Source organism: Oncorhynchus clarkii, chromosome 3 (assembly GCF_045791955.1).
Source record: "Oncorhynchus clarkii lewisi isolate Uvic-CL-2024 chromosome 3, UVic_Ocla_1.0, whole genome shotgun sequence".
Lineage (NCBI taxonomy): Eukaryota > Metazoa > Chordata > Actinopteri > Salmoniformes > Salmonidae > Oncorhynchus > Oncorhynchus clarkii.
The window spans coordinates 9,949,560-9,966,337 of NC_092149.1; positions in this window are offsets into that span (position 1 = coordinate 9,949,560).

Genomic DNA, 16,778 nt, shown 5'->3' on the forward strand with positions numbered 1-16,778 from the left:
CCAAAAAGTTCAATTTTGGTTTCATCTGACCAGAGCACCTTCTTCCACATGTTTGGTGTGTCTCCCAGGTGGCTTGTGGCAAACTTTAAACAACACTTTTTATGGATATCTTTAAGAAATGGCTTTCTTCTTGCCACTCTTCCATAAAGGCCAGATTTGTGCAATATACGACTGATTGTTGTCCTATGGACAGAGTCTCCCACCTCAGCTGTAGATCTCTGCAGTTCATCCAGAGTGATCATGGGCCTCTTGGCTGCATCTCTGATCAGTCTTCTCCTTGTATGAGCTGAAAGTTTAGAGGGACGGCCAGGTCTTGGTAGATTTGCAGTGGTCTGATACTCCTTCTATTTCAATATTATCGCTTGCACAGTGCTCCTTGGGATGTTTAAAGCTTGGGAAATATTTTTGTATCCAAATCCGGCTTTAAACTTCTTCACAACAGTATCTCGGACCTGCCTGGTGTGTTCCTTGTTCTTCATGATGCTCTCTGCGCTTTTAACGGACCTCTGAGACTATCACAGTGCAGGTGCATTTATACGGAGACTTGATTACACACAGGTGGATTGTATTTATCATCATTAGTCATTTAGGTCAACATTGGATCATTCAGAGATCCTCACTGAACTTCTGGAGAGAGTTTGCTGCACTGAAAGTAAAGGGGCTGAATAATTTTGCACGCCCAATTTTTCAGTTTTTGATTTGTTAAAAAAGTTTGAAATATCCAATAAATGTCGTTCCACTTCATGATTGTGTCCCACTTGTTGTTGATTCTTCACAAAAAAATACAGTTTTATATCTTTATGTTTGAAGCCTGAAATGTGGCAAAAGGTCGCAAAGTTCAAGGGGGCCGAATACTTTCGCAAGGCACTGTATTAAGATATTATAGCCCTCGTTTTAAAGAGAAAATTCTTAATTGTACATGACGGCCAAATGACATACTGTGATATTTCACAGAATTGATTAATTTATTTATTACAAATCATGCACCTCCGCAATGCACTGCTCTGTATCACTTCAACATTATTTTGCTGACCCAGCAGAGAGAGTGAGAAGATAGAGAGTGTGTGTGAAAGACAACATGCTTAGCTGTGTGTGTGTGTGTGTGTGTGTGTGTGTCTATGTTCCTGCATGGCTGTGTGTATCTGTGTGTTCCAGAGAGAAAGAAGGGGAGAGAACCCCCTGCCATTGTAATGTGCTTTTTTGACACCTCATCATAACCTGAGCTAAACCCCAGCACCTGTATTGTATTCATTATCCCCTGGCTCCATCCTTAACAGCCCAGCCTCAGCCTTCCAGCCTTCAATCACACACTCATCGTGAGAGGAAAAAGCCCTTCTTAATGTTGCTTTTTCAGATTTCAATTCCTGCCTTTAGCACGTCTCTCCTGAGGGAGAGAGCTCATTGTAAAACAAACTGTCTGGCTGTCACCAGCTCTGTGTAGGTGTAAACGCTCACATAGAGCTTGGCTGAATACATGAATATTTCAATAGGTCATTTAACCCAGTGTACATTACTTTGGAATGCAAAAAGTCATGAGATGGGAGGCGGCTCTTACATTCTCAATACCTCCACAGAGTTGTTTGGAAACGATCAAAATGGACCCCTGCTCTGTCATGGGGAAAATTGGTTGAATTAGAGAGAAAAAAAATCCAACTGACATCTTTGGTAATGCAAATATTCATTTGCCCCCCCCCCCCCTGAAAGAACGCAATAATCGTCAACTGCAATGCGATGGTATTAAAGATTATAATCACCATCACTGTGGTGTCTGGGGACAATGTATTGAGGCTGGCTGTGCAGTGCGTAGGCTGGCTGTCTGCAAATTGCAGGTTTTCCTCAGAGAAAAAGCCAAACAGCTCAGAAACTGTCTGTGACAGCTGAGTCCCACAAGCTTGTCAGACAGTATGTAACAAACAAAATGTTGTATCACAGAGTAGGCTACATCTGTATGTTTGTCATTTACATACAGTATGTTCCATCTTTTTATCATGTGTGTGTGTGTGTGTCTATGTTTACACATCAGGACTGAGACAAAGTAAGGACAGTGAACATGAAAGTGAACATGAAGAGCTCTCTTTAGATATGAAGAGTACCACTATAGAGAGTAATGACACTCTGAAAAACTCCTCCTCTCTTTAGATATGAACAGTACCACTATAGAGAGTAATGACACTCTGAAAAACTCCTCCTCTCTTTAGATATGAACAGTACCACTACAGAGAGTAATGACACTCTGAAAAACTCCTCCTCTCTTTAGATATGAACCGTACCACTACAGAGAGTAATGACACTCTGAAAAACTCCTCTCTTCAGATATGAACCGTACCACTACAGAGAGTAATGACACTGAAAAACTCCTCTCTTTAGATATGAACTGTACCACTACAGAGAGTAATGACACTCTGAAAAACTCCTCTCTTTAGATATGAACCGTACCACTACAGAGTAATGACACTCTGAAAAACTCCTCTCTTTAGATATGAACCGTACCACTACAGAGAGTAATGACACTCTGAAAAACTCCTCTCTTTAGATATGAACCGTACCACTACAGAGAGTAATGACACTCTGAAAAACTCCTCTGTTTAGATATGAACCGTACCACTACAGAGAGTAATGACACTCTGAAAAACTCCTCTGTTTAGATATGAACCGTACCACTACAGAGAGTAATGACACTCTGAAAAACTCCTCTCTTTAGATATGAACCGTACCACTACAGAGAGTAATGACACTCTGAAAAACTCCTCTCTTTAGATATGAACCGTACCACCACAGAGAGTAATGACACTCTGAAAAACTCCTCCTCTGCTCTAGCACTCTTCCATATAGAGCGCACACACACACACCACGGTGGCATTTATAGTTGTGATTTCCACCTGATGCATACCCAGTAGTGCACTATCTAGGGAATAGGGTGTCATTTGGGACACAATCTTTTCCTGCATGCATATGGATCCACTCTCTCACAACCCAACATAGCAGACTGGGTTGATGGGATTCTTCTTCAAGGCTTGTCATGTTAGCTCGTGACACAGTGGGATTTTATTTTAACTCCTGCATAAGGCTTTTGATTCTGAACATACCAGGGTATTGGAGATGAACAAATACATGTCCTGTTCACACACTACCCAGGCCTATCAAACACACAATAGATACCTTTGTTGCAAACTAACAAATCTCCAGTACGTAGGCATCAAATAAAGCCTAATTTATTTTAAGGACCATTTTTACTAGCAGTTAGTCTATTGCTTCATTGCCTTGTCCTGTGTACTCAGTCAGATGCCTGCACTCCTGTGTAGTCAGTCAGATTCCTGCACTCCTGTGTACTCAGTCAGATTCCTGCACTCCTGTGTACTCAGTCAGATTCCTGCACTCTTAGCTTACTTCCCTCAGAATCCCATTGACACTTCGTAATAACTGATCTTGATGAAGATACATTTAATATTTGTCTCGTCGTCAAGCTTAACAGACCAAGTTTTATGTCGGCTGCGGTCCCAGTGATTTGTTGCCATTTCACAACAACGGTAAGCCCAGTGATTTGTTGCCATTTCACAACAACGGTAAGCCCAGTGATTTGTTGCCATTTCACAACAACGGTAAGCCCAGTGATTTGTTGCCATTTCACAACAACGGTAAGCCCAGTGATTTGTTGCCATTTCACAACAACGGTAAGCCCAGTGATTTGTTGCCATTTCACAACAACGGTAAGCCCAGTGATTTGTTGCCATTTCACGACAACGGTAAGCCCAGTGATTTGTTGCCATTTCACGACAACGGTAAGCCCAGTGATTTGTTGCCATTTCACAACAACGATAAGCCCAGTGATTTGTTGCCATTTCACAACAACGGTAAGCCCAGTGATTTGTTGCCATTTCACAACAACGGTAAGCCCAGTGATTTGTTGCCATTTCACAACAACGGTAAGCCCAGTGATTTGTTGCCATTTCACAACAACGGTAAGCCCAGTGATTTGTTGCCATTTCACAACAACGGTAAGCCCAGTGATTTGTTGCCATTTCACAACAACGGTAAGCCCAGTGATTTGTTGCCATTTCACGACAACGGTAAGCCCAGTGATTTGTTGCCATTTCACAACAACGGTAAGCCCAGTGATTTGTTGCCATTTCACAACAACGGTAAGCCCAGTGATTTGTTGCCATTTCACAACAACGGTAAGCCCAGTGATTTGTTGCCATTTCACAACAACGGTAAGCCCAGTGATTTGTTGCCATTTCACAACAACGGTAAGCCCAGTGATTTGTTGCCATTTCACAACAACGGTAAGCCCAGTGATTTGTTGCCATTTCACAACAACGGTAAGCCCAGTGATTTGTTGCCATTTCACAACAACGGTAAGCCCAGTGATTTGTTGCCATTTCACGACAACGGTAAGCCCAGTGATTTGTTGCCATTTCACAACAACGGTAAGCCCAGTGATTTGTTGCCATTTCACAACAACGGTAAGCCCAGTGATTTGTTGCCATTTCACAACAACGGTAAGCCCAGTGATTTGGGTGAAGTTATGAGGCTGTTGATGAAGAAACGGTGGAGTTGTACTGGATGCAGCTGAGCATAACAGCAGCAGTCTGCAGCCCTCGTGATGCCTCTCTGTCTCCTTCCCCCTCTCTCTCCCCATCCATCCATCCATCCATCCATCCACTCTCTCTCTCTCTCTCTCCCCATCCCTCCCTCCCCATCCACCCTCTCTCTCTCTCTCCATCCACTCTCTCTCTCTCTCCCGATCCCTCTCTCTCTCCCCATCCCCTCTCTCACTCTCTCTCTCCCCATCCCCTCTCTCTTCCCATCCCCTTTCCCCATCCCTCTCTCTCCCCATATCCCCATCTCTCTCACCCCATCCCCATCTCTCTCTCGATCCCTATCTCTCCCCCACCCCTCTCTCTCTCTCTCTCTTCATTATTTTAGTGCGTTAGCTTCCATCTCCTCCCATCCTCCTCTCCTCTCTATTTTATTCCCAACCACTCTTATACAAATCTCCCTTTTTCTTGTCTCTTTATATGAAAAAGCCATTATGATTAATTTGGGCCTTAGGGCATCAGACCGCTCTCTCTCTCTCCTTCTTTCTTCCGCTCGCTCTTTAGCTCTCACGTACATACACACACACTCTTTCTCTCTCGCCCTCTCTCGCATATACACAATAATAATACTCTACATTTAGTGCAGACTTCCACAGAATGTAGGACAGCTTGCTTTAAAATCCAATAAATGTACTATAGCTAATGCAACAACATCAAAACACAATCTACATGGTTCACATTCCTGGGTAAATAAAAAATGGAATTACAAGTATCCATGATAAAACTTTGCATTACAGACAAATGCCAGTATGTTATTATGTGCTGTGGAGGTACTTAGGGCAGCGAGGTCGGGACCATCACACATTTTCCCTGAGTGTCCAATGACGAAACTCAATTGTCTGCATCCAGTCAGAATTGCATAAGGCCCAGCATACACAGCGAGACGAAGAACAGCTGACATAATTACCCCATTAAACACTAATGTTCCCACATCCTCTGAGTATGACTTTCCCTGGGGGTGTCCCAAATGGCACCCTATTTCCTGTACAGTGCACTACTATTGACCAGAGCCCTGTGTGTATAGTGCACAACTATTGACCAGAGCCCTGTGTTTATAGTGCACTACTATTGACAAGAGCCCTGTGTTTATAGTGCACTACTATTGACCAGAGCCCTGTGTTTATAGTGCACTACTATTGACAAGAGCCCTGTGTTTATAGTGCACTACTATTGACCAGAGCCCTGTGTTTATAGTGCACTACTATTGACAAGAGCCCTGTGTTTATAGTGCACTACTATTGACAAGAGCCCTGTGTTTATAGTGCACTATAAAGGGAAAAAGGTGCCGTTTGGGACACAGACACTATGTTGGTCACTGGGGCTACAAAACATTGCTCTGTTCCTCTCCCTGAGACATCCATTCAGAGCTGCACCTTCTGGTGATATTACATATCATAGCCAGGGTTCCTTTCATTTCCTCACTTGAGCCGGTCCCTCCCGGCTAGTGCGCGGCTGGGGGAGGGCTGGGGCCCTACACCCACCCACTCAGCATAGGCCCGGTCCAGCCTGCCTCTCCCTCATTACTCCCAGTGTCTTCCTGAAAAAGCACTTTTAAGCGTCTTAATTGCATTTGGGAGATAACCCTGTGGGTCAGTGACTGGAAGCCGGCCCATATAGAGCAGCGGGCGGCAGGGCAGGGCCGGCCTCTTTGCTTTAAATCAATGGACCATCCAGGCCTAATGCAGCTCCGGGCAGCTCCTCAGGAACCATTAGGACTATTAGTGCAGAGCTGGCAGGATATTTATGGGCCACGGCTGCAGGGTGGTGGTGGTGGTGGTGTGCAGCATGTCTGCTAGCCCAGTGAGAGGAAGAAGTGGGGGCCAAGGCCTCCTCATGCTGTGGGGTCAGCACTCCAAGCAGGGGTGATACATACAGCAGGGTGGGCTAACGGGAGCTACGACGCTGGAAAAACAGCCGACTGCAGCCCCCCGTCCGCACAACTGATGGGCCAGCCTCTGGCAATTAACTCACGCCTGACAGGTTGTGGGAATTGAGTGTTTGTGTGTTTGACTGGCTGACTGGCTGACTGACTAACTGACTGACTGTGTGATGAGTCAACCACAGGGTCAAGCTGTTTAGATGCATCAGTTGAACTTCTTCATGTAGACTTGAGATTCACATATTATTATGGCTGTGTGCCCCTCCAGTCTAATGGCTGATTCCTCTTTAATTTCCCTGTGAACGTGCAGCAGCCGTGTCAGCGTTTGGTAGCTGGGGGTTATGGCAGGCTATAGAAGAGAGGAGAAAGTAGCAATATGAAGTGTTGAATAGAGTTTTTCAAGTCAGTAAAAACCACTTTTACCTGAGCTCCTTTCTCTATCTATTTCCCTCTGCAGATACACTACATGGCCAAAAGTATGTGGACACGGCCTGTCAAACAACTCATTCCAAAATCATGGGCATTAATATGTAGATGGTCCCCACGTTGCTGCTATGACAGTGTGTGTTAGGCTTCCCACAAGATGTTGAAACATTGCTGCAGGGACTTGCTTCCATTCAGCCACAAGAGCTTGAGGTCGGGCACTGATGTTGGACGATTAGGCCTGGCTCGCAGTTGGCGTTCCAATTCATCCCAAAAGGTGTTTGATGAGGTGGATCTCGACAAACCATTTCAGAATAGACCTCGCTTGGTGCATGGGGGCAGGGGAACAGTGGGTTAAATGCCTGTTCAGGGGAACAGTGGGTTAACTGCCTGTTCAGGGGAACAGTGGGTTAACTGCCTGTTCAGGGGAACAGTGGGTTAACTGCCTGCTCAGGGGCAGAACAACAGGTTTGTTTTACCTTGTCAGCTCGGGGATTTGATCTTGCAACCTTTTGGCTACTAGTCCAACGCTCTAACCACTAGGCTACCTGCCGCCCCCAAAGGTGGAATCCTGTGACAGTGTCACTGTGCTCTTCAGCAAGGCCATTCTACTGCCAATGTTTGTCTATGGAGATTGCATGGCGGGGTACTCAATTTTATACACCTGTCAGCAACGGGTATGTCTGAAATAGCCGAATCCACTAATTTGAAGGGGTGTCCACATACTTTTGTATATATAATGTTTCACAGCCAGGCTGTCAAGCTGTCTACTTCAGCTCACGTCTAGGGTTTTCATTGTCAATAATGACCACGTTAGCGCGCAGTCACCTCACCTGAACACTTCTACACCGCCAGCAGGTGTTCTGAGACACAGCGACACACAACTCCCAGCTCTGTCGCCACGGATACCTAAGTGTGTTTTAAGTGTTATAAATGTCAACTTAATGCCCCGCGTGTGACACACACTGTGACACACACACTGTGATGCGTGTGCACACACACATCTACTGTACCATCATGTTTTATGGATTTTTCACAGGCCTGTTTCTTTTGTTTTACGCTCCCCCACACATCGTCTCCAGTCGCTTGTATTTTTAGTCGTGCTTCCGGAAGAATCTGACACAACCAGCCCTGCACAGCGGATTGATTTCACTCACTCTCTCCCTCCATCTGTCGTTCTCTTCTTGCTATCTCTCTCTATTTCTACATCTCTTTCTCTATATTCCTCCTTCTCTATCCTTCTCTTGTCTTCTTTATCTAGCTCTCTCTCGTCTTCCCTCCATTTTTTCCTCTATACACGGTATATTTTTGTCTCTTTCTCAATCTCTCAATATTTCTGTCTGTCTCCCTCCGTCTCTCCATGTGGCCTGTAACAGAAGCAGAGCTGTGTGTGAGTCGTGATCTGTGTGGGAAGAGAGGAAGTCTCCCAGTGTGGAAGACAAGACATGTAAAGAGAGGGAAGACATGGAGTCTCCCAGTGTGGAAGACAAGACAGGTAAAGAGAGGGAAGACATGGAGTCTCCCAGTGTGGAAGACAAGACATGGAGTCTCCCAGTGTGGAAGACAAGACATGGAGTCTCCCAGTGTGGAAGACAAGACATGGAGTCTCCCAGTGTGGAAGACAAGACAGGTAAAGAGAGGGAAGACATGGAGTCTCCCAGTGTGGAAGACAAGACATGGAGCCTCCCAGTGTGGAAGACAAGACATGGAGTCTCCCAGTGTGGAAGACATGACAGGTAAAGAGAGGGAAGACATGGAGTCTCCCAGTGTGGAAGACAAGATATGGAGTCTCCCAGTGTGGAAGACAAGACATGGAGTCTCCCAGTGTGGAAGACAAGACAGATAAAGAGAGGGAAGACATGGAGTCTCCCAGTGTGGAAGACAAGACATGGAGTCTCCCAGTGTGGAAGACAAGACATGGAGTCTCCCAGTGTGGAAGACAAGACATGTAAAGAGAGGGAAGACATGGAGTCTCCCAGTGTGGAAGACAAGACAGATAAAGAGAGGGAAGACATGGAGTCTCCCAGTGTGGAAGACAAGACATGGAGTCTCCCAGTGTGGAAGACAAGACATGTAAAGAGAGGGAAGACATGGAGTCTCCCAGTGTGGAAGACAAGACAGATAAAGAGAGGGAAGACATGGAGTCTCCCAGTGTGGAAGACAAGACATGGAGCCTCCCAGTGTGGAAGACAAGACATGGAGTCTCCCAGTGTGGAAGACATGACAGGTAAAGAGAGGGAAGACATGGAGTCTCCCAGTGTGGAAGACAAGACATGGAGTCTCCCAGTGTGGAAGACAAGACAGATAAAGAGAGGGAAGACATGGAGTCTCCCAGTGTGGAAGACAAGACATGGAGTCTCCCAGTGTGGAAGACAAGACATGGAGTCTCCCAGTGTGGAAGACAAGACATGTAAAGAGAGGGAAGACATGGAGTCTCCCAGTGTGGAAGACAAGACAGATAAAGAGAGGGAAGACATGGAGTCTCCCAGTGTGGAAGACAAGACATGGAGTCTCCCAGTGTGGAAGACAAGACATGTAAAGAGAGGGAAGACATGGAGTCTCCCAGTGTGGAAGACAAGACAGATAAAGAGAGGGAAGACATGGAGTCTCCCAGTGTGGAAGACAAGACATGGAGTCTCCCAGTGTGGAAGACATGACATGGAGTCTCCCAGTGTGGAAGACAAGACAGGTAAAGAGAGGGAAGAGAGGAAGTCTCCCAGTGTGGAAGACAAGACAGGTAAAGAGGGAAGACATGGAGTCTCCCAGTGCGGAAGACAAGACAGGTAAAGATAGTGAAGACATGGAGTCTCCCAGTGTGGAAGACAAGACATGGAGTCTCCCAGTGTGGAAGACAAGACATGTAAAGAGAGGGAAGACATGGAGTCTCCCAGTGTGGAAGACAAGACAGGTAAAGAGAGGGAAGACATGGAGTCTCCCAGTGTGGAAGACAAGACATGGAGTCTCTCAGTGTGGAAGACATGACATGGAGTCTCCCAGTGTGGAAGACAAGACATGGAGTCTCCCAGTGTGGAAGACATGACATGGAGTCTCCCAGTGTGGAAGACATGACAGGTAAAGAGAGGGAAGACATGGAGTCTCCCAGTGTGGAAGACAAGATATGGAGTCTCCCAGTGTGGAAGACAAGACATGGAGTCTCCCAGTGTGGAAGACAAGACAGATAAAGAGAGGGAAGACATGGAGTCTCCCAGTGTGGAAGACAAGACATGGAGTCTCCCAGTGTGGAAGACAAGACATGGAGTCTCCCAGTGTGGAAGACAAGACATGTAAAGAGAGGGAAGACATGGAGTCTCCCAGTGTGGAAGACAAGACAGATAAAGAGAGGGAAGACATGGAGTCTCCCAGTGTGGAAGACAAGACATGGAGTCTCCCAGTGTGGAAGACAAGACATGTAAAGAGAGGGAAGACATGGAGTCTCCCAGTGTGGAAGACAAGACAGATAAAGAGAGGGAAGACATGGAGTCTCCCAGTGTGGAAGACAAGACATGGAGCCTCCCAGTGTGGAAGACAAGACATGGAGTCTCCCAGTGTGGAAGACATGACAGGTAAAGAGAGGGAAGACATGGAGTCTCCCAGTGTGGAAGACAAGACATGGAGTCTCCCAGTGTGGAAGACAAGACAGATAAAGAGAGGGAAGACATGGAGTCTCCCAGTGTGGAAGACAAGACATGGAGTCTCCCAGTGTGGAAGACAAGACATGGAGTCTCCCAGTGTGGAAGACAAGACATGTAAAGAGAGGGAAGACATGGAGTCTCCCAGTGTGGAAGACAAGACAGATAAAGAGAGGGAAGACATGGAGTCTCCCAGTGTGGAAGACAAGACATGGAGTCTCCCAGTGTGGAAGACAAGACATGTAAAGAGAGGGAAGACATGGAGTCTCCCAGTGTGGAAGACAAGACAGATAAAGAGAGGGAAGACATGGAGTCTCCCAGTGTGGAAGACAAGACATGGAGTCTCCCAGTGTGGAAGACATGACATGGAGTCTCCCAGTGTGGAAGACAAGACAGGTAAAGAGAGGGAAGAGAGGAAGTCTCCCAGTGTGGAAGACAAGACAGGTAAAGAGGGAAGACATGGAGTCTCCCAGTGCGGAAGACAAGACAGGTAAAGATAGTGAAGACATGGAGTCTCCCAGTGTGGAAGACAAGACATGGAGTCTCCCAGTGTGGAAGACAAGACATGTAAAGAGAGGGAAGACATGGAGTCTCCCAGTGTGGAAGACAAGACAGGTAAAGAGAGGGAAGACATGGAGTCTCCCAGTGTGGAAGACAAGACATGGAGTCTCTCAGTGTGGAAGACATGACATGGAGTCTCCCAGTGTGGAAGACAAGACATGGAGTCTCCCAGTGTGGAAGACATGACATGGAGTCTCCCAGTGTGGAAGACATGACAGGTAAAGAGAGGGAAGACATGGAGTCTCCCAGTGTGGAAGACAAGACATGGAGTCTCCCAGTGTGGAAGACATGACATGGAGTCTCCCAGTGTGGAAGACAAGACAGGTAAAGAGAGGGAAGAGAGGAAGTCTCCCAGTGTGGAAGACAAGACAGGTAAAGAGAGGGAAGACATGGAGTCTCCCAGTGTGGAAGACAAGACATGGAGTCTCCCAGTGTGGAAGACATGACATGGAGTCTCCCAGTGTGGAAGACATGACAGGTAAAGAGAGGGAAGACATGGAGTCTCCCAGTGTGGAAGACAAGACATGGAGTCTCCCAGTGTGGAAGACATGACATGGAGTCTCCCAGTGTGGAAGACATGACAGGTAAAGAGAGGGAAGACATGGAGTCTCCCAGTGTGGAAGACAAGACATGGAGTCTCCCAGTGTGGAAGACATGACAGGTAAAGAGAGGGAAGATGGAGTCTCCCAGTGTGGAAGACAAGAGAAGACAGGCCTGCTGCGGCTGAGAGGCAGCATCTGCAGGGCTACAGACAGACAGTACTTTTCCACTGATACCTTTCATCTCCTTTTCACATTCATCCTTCAATGAAAAAACAAATAAGTTCTGGAAAGCAGTTTGTGTGGCAGGTGAACCAATTCATTAATCAGGATGTCAGTTTTCTGGAAAATCAGCAGGTCTAACAGTAGTAGGGGAATGACAATGAGAGAAGAAAAGAGCGAGAGGACAGAGGAAGAGGTGGTTGCTCTTCCTCCTTTACTGTCGACGCCCATTTAGCTTTATTCTCTCCCCCCGATCTCTAGACTTCTCTCTCTGAAACACACGTCTGCCAAGTCATGGTTAGTCACATTTTTCTCCATGGTCAAATAGTAGAGGACTTACTCTGAAAGAGGGCTTCTATAACCTCCTGACAGACAAACAGAGAGACGTTCCTACGGTACATCACTTCTCTTGAAGTCAGTGTTGAAATCAGGTCATCTTACAGATATAGGACAGTGACACTGAGCTTATTGTGTTGAGGTCATGGCTACTCCCTCGATGACGTGGCTACTCCCTCGATGACGTGGCTACTCCCTCGATGACGTGGCTACTCCCTCGATGACGTGGCTACTCCCTCGATGACGTGGCTACTCCCTCAAATCAAATCAACATTTATTTTGTCACATACACATGGTTAAATCAAATCAAATTTATTTGTCACATACACATGGTTAGCAGATGTTAATGCGAGTGTAGCGAAATGCTTGTGCTTCAAGTTCCGACAATGCAGTAATAACCAACAAGTAATCTAACTAACAATTCCAAAACGACTGTCTTGTACACAGTGTAAGGGGATAAAGAATATGTACATAAGGATATATGAATGAGTGATGGTACAGAGCAGCATAGGCAAGATACAGTAGATGGTATCGAGTACAGTATATACATATGAGATGAGTATGTAAACAAAGTGGCATAGTTAAAGTGGCTAGTGATACATGTATTACATAAGGATACAGTCGATGATAGAGTACAGTATATACGTATGCATATGAGATGAATAATGTAGGGTAAGTAACATTATATAAGGTAGCATTGTTTAAAGTGGCTAGTGATATATTTACATCATTTCCCATCAATTCCCATTATTAAAGTGGCTGGAGTTGAGTCAGTGTCAGTGTGTTGGCAGCAGCCACTCAATGTTAGTGGTGGCTGTTTAACAGTCTGATGGCCTTGAGATAGAAGCTGTTTTTCAGTCTCTCGGTCCCAGCTTTGATGCACCTGTACTGACCTCGCCTTCTGGATGATAGCGGGGTGAACAGACAGTGGCTCGGGTGGTTGATGTCCTTGATGATCTTTATGGCCTTCCTGTGACATCGGGTGGTGTAGGTGTCCTGGAGGGCAGGTAGTTTGCCCCCGGTGATGCGTTGTGCAGACCTCACTACCCTCTGGAGAGCCTTACGGTTGAGGGCGGAGCAGTTGCCGTACCAGGCGGTGATACAGCCGCCAGGATGCTCTCGATTGTGCATCTGTAGAAGTTTGTGAGTGCTTTTGGTGACAAGCCAAATTTCTTCAGCCTCCTGAGGTTGAAGAGGCGCTGCTGCGCCTTCTTCACAATGCTGTCTGTGTGAGTGGACCAATTCAGTTTGTCTGTGATGTGTATGCCGAGGAACTTAAAACTTGCTACCCTCTCCACTACTACTCGATGACATGGCTATTCCCTCGATGACATGGCTACTCCCTCGATGACACAAACAAGTGCATTTCCCAATAGTCCACTAGTCTTCTCAGCAGTGGAATGCAGTGCTTCCTTAACTGCCTTGTAGTTGTATTCACACTGCCAGATAACATCCCTATAGCCCCCGCTGGGAGGGAGCTTTCAAAGCCTCTGCGTCAAATGGATGTGTCATGCTCAAACTGTTATCACCATGGCTTTCATTGAATGTGACCTGTCCTGAACTATGAAGAGTATAGCGACATCATCTCCATTCTGAACGAGGAGAGCAGAGGGGGAGAATGTGTCTAGATGTGGGTTCAATTTAGATATTCATCTGACTTCCTTTTGGTTTGTGTACTGGCTCAACAATTACATAAAGTTATAACGCTTTGTTTCTAACTAAGTGCTGGACATAAAATAAAATGAAACAAGATAGCTAATTAAATCATACATTAAAATCATTTTTATAAATGTGAGAGGACATGAGATGATATGACATAAGGGTGAATATTGTACCAATCCTGTGATATCACCTGTCAAAACATATCGTGCTTGTATGCAGTGAATTAAAGGTTCCGTACACCTCGTACAGTACTTAACATATTGATGTAGAATGTCCTTCTGCAAACAGAGCTATATGTCAGCAGCATTTTTATTTAACAACTATCACATCCTTCTGGTGAATGAATGGATACTGCTTCATGGATCGTCTTCGTTTAGAGACTAAACAAATCTTGACATTTAGAGAAAGTATGAGGCACTAACAGATGCAGGCGATAAGACTAGTGGTGCAGATTGGGAAGTCGTGTGATGCAACCTGGTGTCTAGACAGAGCGCAGATTTAAGCCCTGGAAGTCAGAGAAGGTCTTGCCTAAGGGTAGGACTCATGGTACCGTGTGTGTGAGAGATATGGGGGTGGCAGTGGAAACGCTAGCTGCTGCAGAGCCTTAGTGTACACTCTCTGTCTGTCAATGTAGTCTGAGAGGAAGGAGGGGGAGAGAGAGAGAGAGGGGGGAGGATGACGACTGGCAGAATATAATAAATTCGATCTAATATAGGCGCCACGCTGGTTTCCTAGCAACCGCGCCCGCACCCCGTCTGGCCTGTTTGCTCTGTAAGCGGCCTCCTCTAGCCCCATGTCAGGTTCATACATACTGCACTGTAGCTACACTACATAGTACTGCAGTTCTAGACCCTTTACTGTAAACCAGGTTCATACATACTGCACTGTAACTACACTACATAGTACTGCAGTTCTAACCCATTTACTGTAAACCAGGTTCATGCATACTGCACTGTAGCTACACTACATAGTACTGCAGTTCTAGACCCTTTACTGTAAACAAGGTTCATACATACTGCACTGTAGCTACACTACATAGTACTGCAGTTCTAGACCCTTTACTGTAAACCAGGTTCATACATACTGCACTGTAACTACACTACATAGTACTGCAGTTCTAGACCCTTTACTGTAAACCAGGTTCATGCATACTGCACTGTAGCTACACTACATAGTACTGCAGTTCTAGACCCTTTACTGTAAACCAGGTTCATACATACTGCACTGTTGCTACACTACATAGTACTGCAGTTCTAGACCTTTACTGTAAACCAGGTTCATACATACTGCACTGTAGCTACACTACATAGTACTGCAGTTCTAACCCCTTTACTGTAAACCAGGTTCATACATACTGCACTGTTGCTACACTACATAGTACTGCAGTTCTAGACCCTTTACTGTAAACAAGGTTCATACATACTGCACTGTTGCTACACTACATAGTACTGCAGTTCTAGACCCTTTACTGTAAACCAGGTTCATACATTGCATTCAGGAAAGTATTCAGACTCCTTGACTTTTCAAAATGTTGTTAAATATATATTTTTAAATGTCCATAAATCTACACACAATATCCCATAATGACAAAGCGAAAACAGGTTAAAAAAACATTAACAAATACCTTATTTCCATACAGTACCAGTCAAAAGTTTGGACAAACCTACAATCTACTCATTCAAGGTTTTTTTTCTTTATTTTTACTATTGTCTACATTGTAGAATAATAGTGAAGACATCAAAACTATGAAATAACACATATGGAATCAAGTAGTAACCAAAAAAGTGTTAAACAAATCAAAATATAGTTTATATTTGAGATTCTTCTAATAGCCACCCTTTACCTTGATGACAGCTTTGCACACTTGGCATTCTCTCAACCAGCTTCATGAGGTAGTTACTTGGAATGCATTTCTATTAACAGGTGTACCTTGTTAAAAGTTACTTTGTGGAATTTCTTTCCTTCTTAATGCGTTTGAGCCTATCAGTTGTGCTGTGACAAGGTAGGGGTGGTATACAGAAGATAGCCCTATTTGGTAAAAGACCAGGTCCATATTATGGCAAGAACAGCTCAAATAAGCAAAGAGAATGATTGTATTGTCACAGAGGTGCAGTGAAATGTGTTGATTTACAGGATCAGCCATAGTAGTACAATGCCCCTGGAGCAAATTAGGGTTAAGTGCCTTGCTCAAGGGCACATCAACTGATTTTTCACCTTATAAGCGCAGGCATTCGAACCAGCGACCTTTCGGTTACTGACCCAACGCTCTAACCGCTAGGCATGCCGCCCTACACCCACCCTGTATACATTACTGTAAGTGCACACTGCACCACTCTGCATCTTAGCTTTCACCTAAGGAAGTACAGTATCCTATACCATCGGCTCTTTCCTTAGAAGTCTGTACTATTTCCATACGAGTTTGCACATTTTCATACAGCATTCATGGACAATTGATCCGGGGCTGAACCAATAAGGATAGGATGTCGTTGATATAGATATCATTGTTAACATTGTAAACGTCTTTGTCCGGACACATTTTCAGCACCACATTCTACCCTCCCTCAGAGCTTCTGCCTCTCCCTTGTCCTAATTTACCCTCACTGTAAGCAGGTTAGCGTTGTCGTCATGAATCTTCTTCTGGAGGCAGCTCTGCTGTGAGTGGTCACTAGCTGGCACGGCCAGTCATAAAATCTCATTTTAAACCTAACGTTAAGCATACTACTAACCTGAAATGTAGCCCAGATAGCTCATTTTTGTTTTCATACATTTTAACAATATTGCCAATTTTGACTTTGCAGCTGGCTCATCGAGGAAATCTTTCAGTTGGGCCTCCAGGACAAGACTCATCCCAATAAACGTCAACCTGCTCACTGTAATGGAGCAAGTTAAAATGCAACGCTGCAGCCCTTTCTTCTTTAGCCTATGGCAG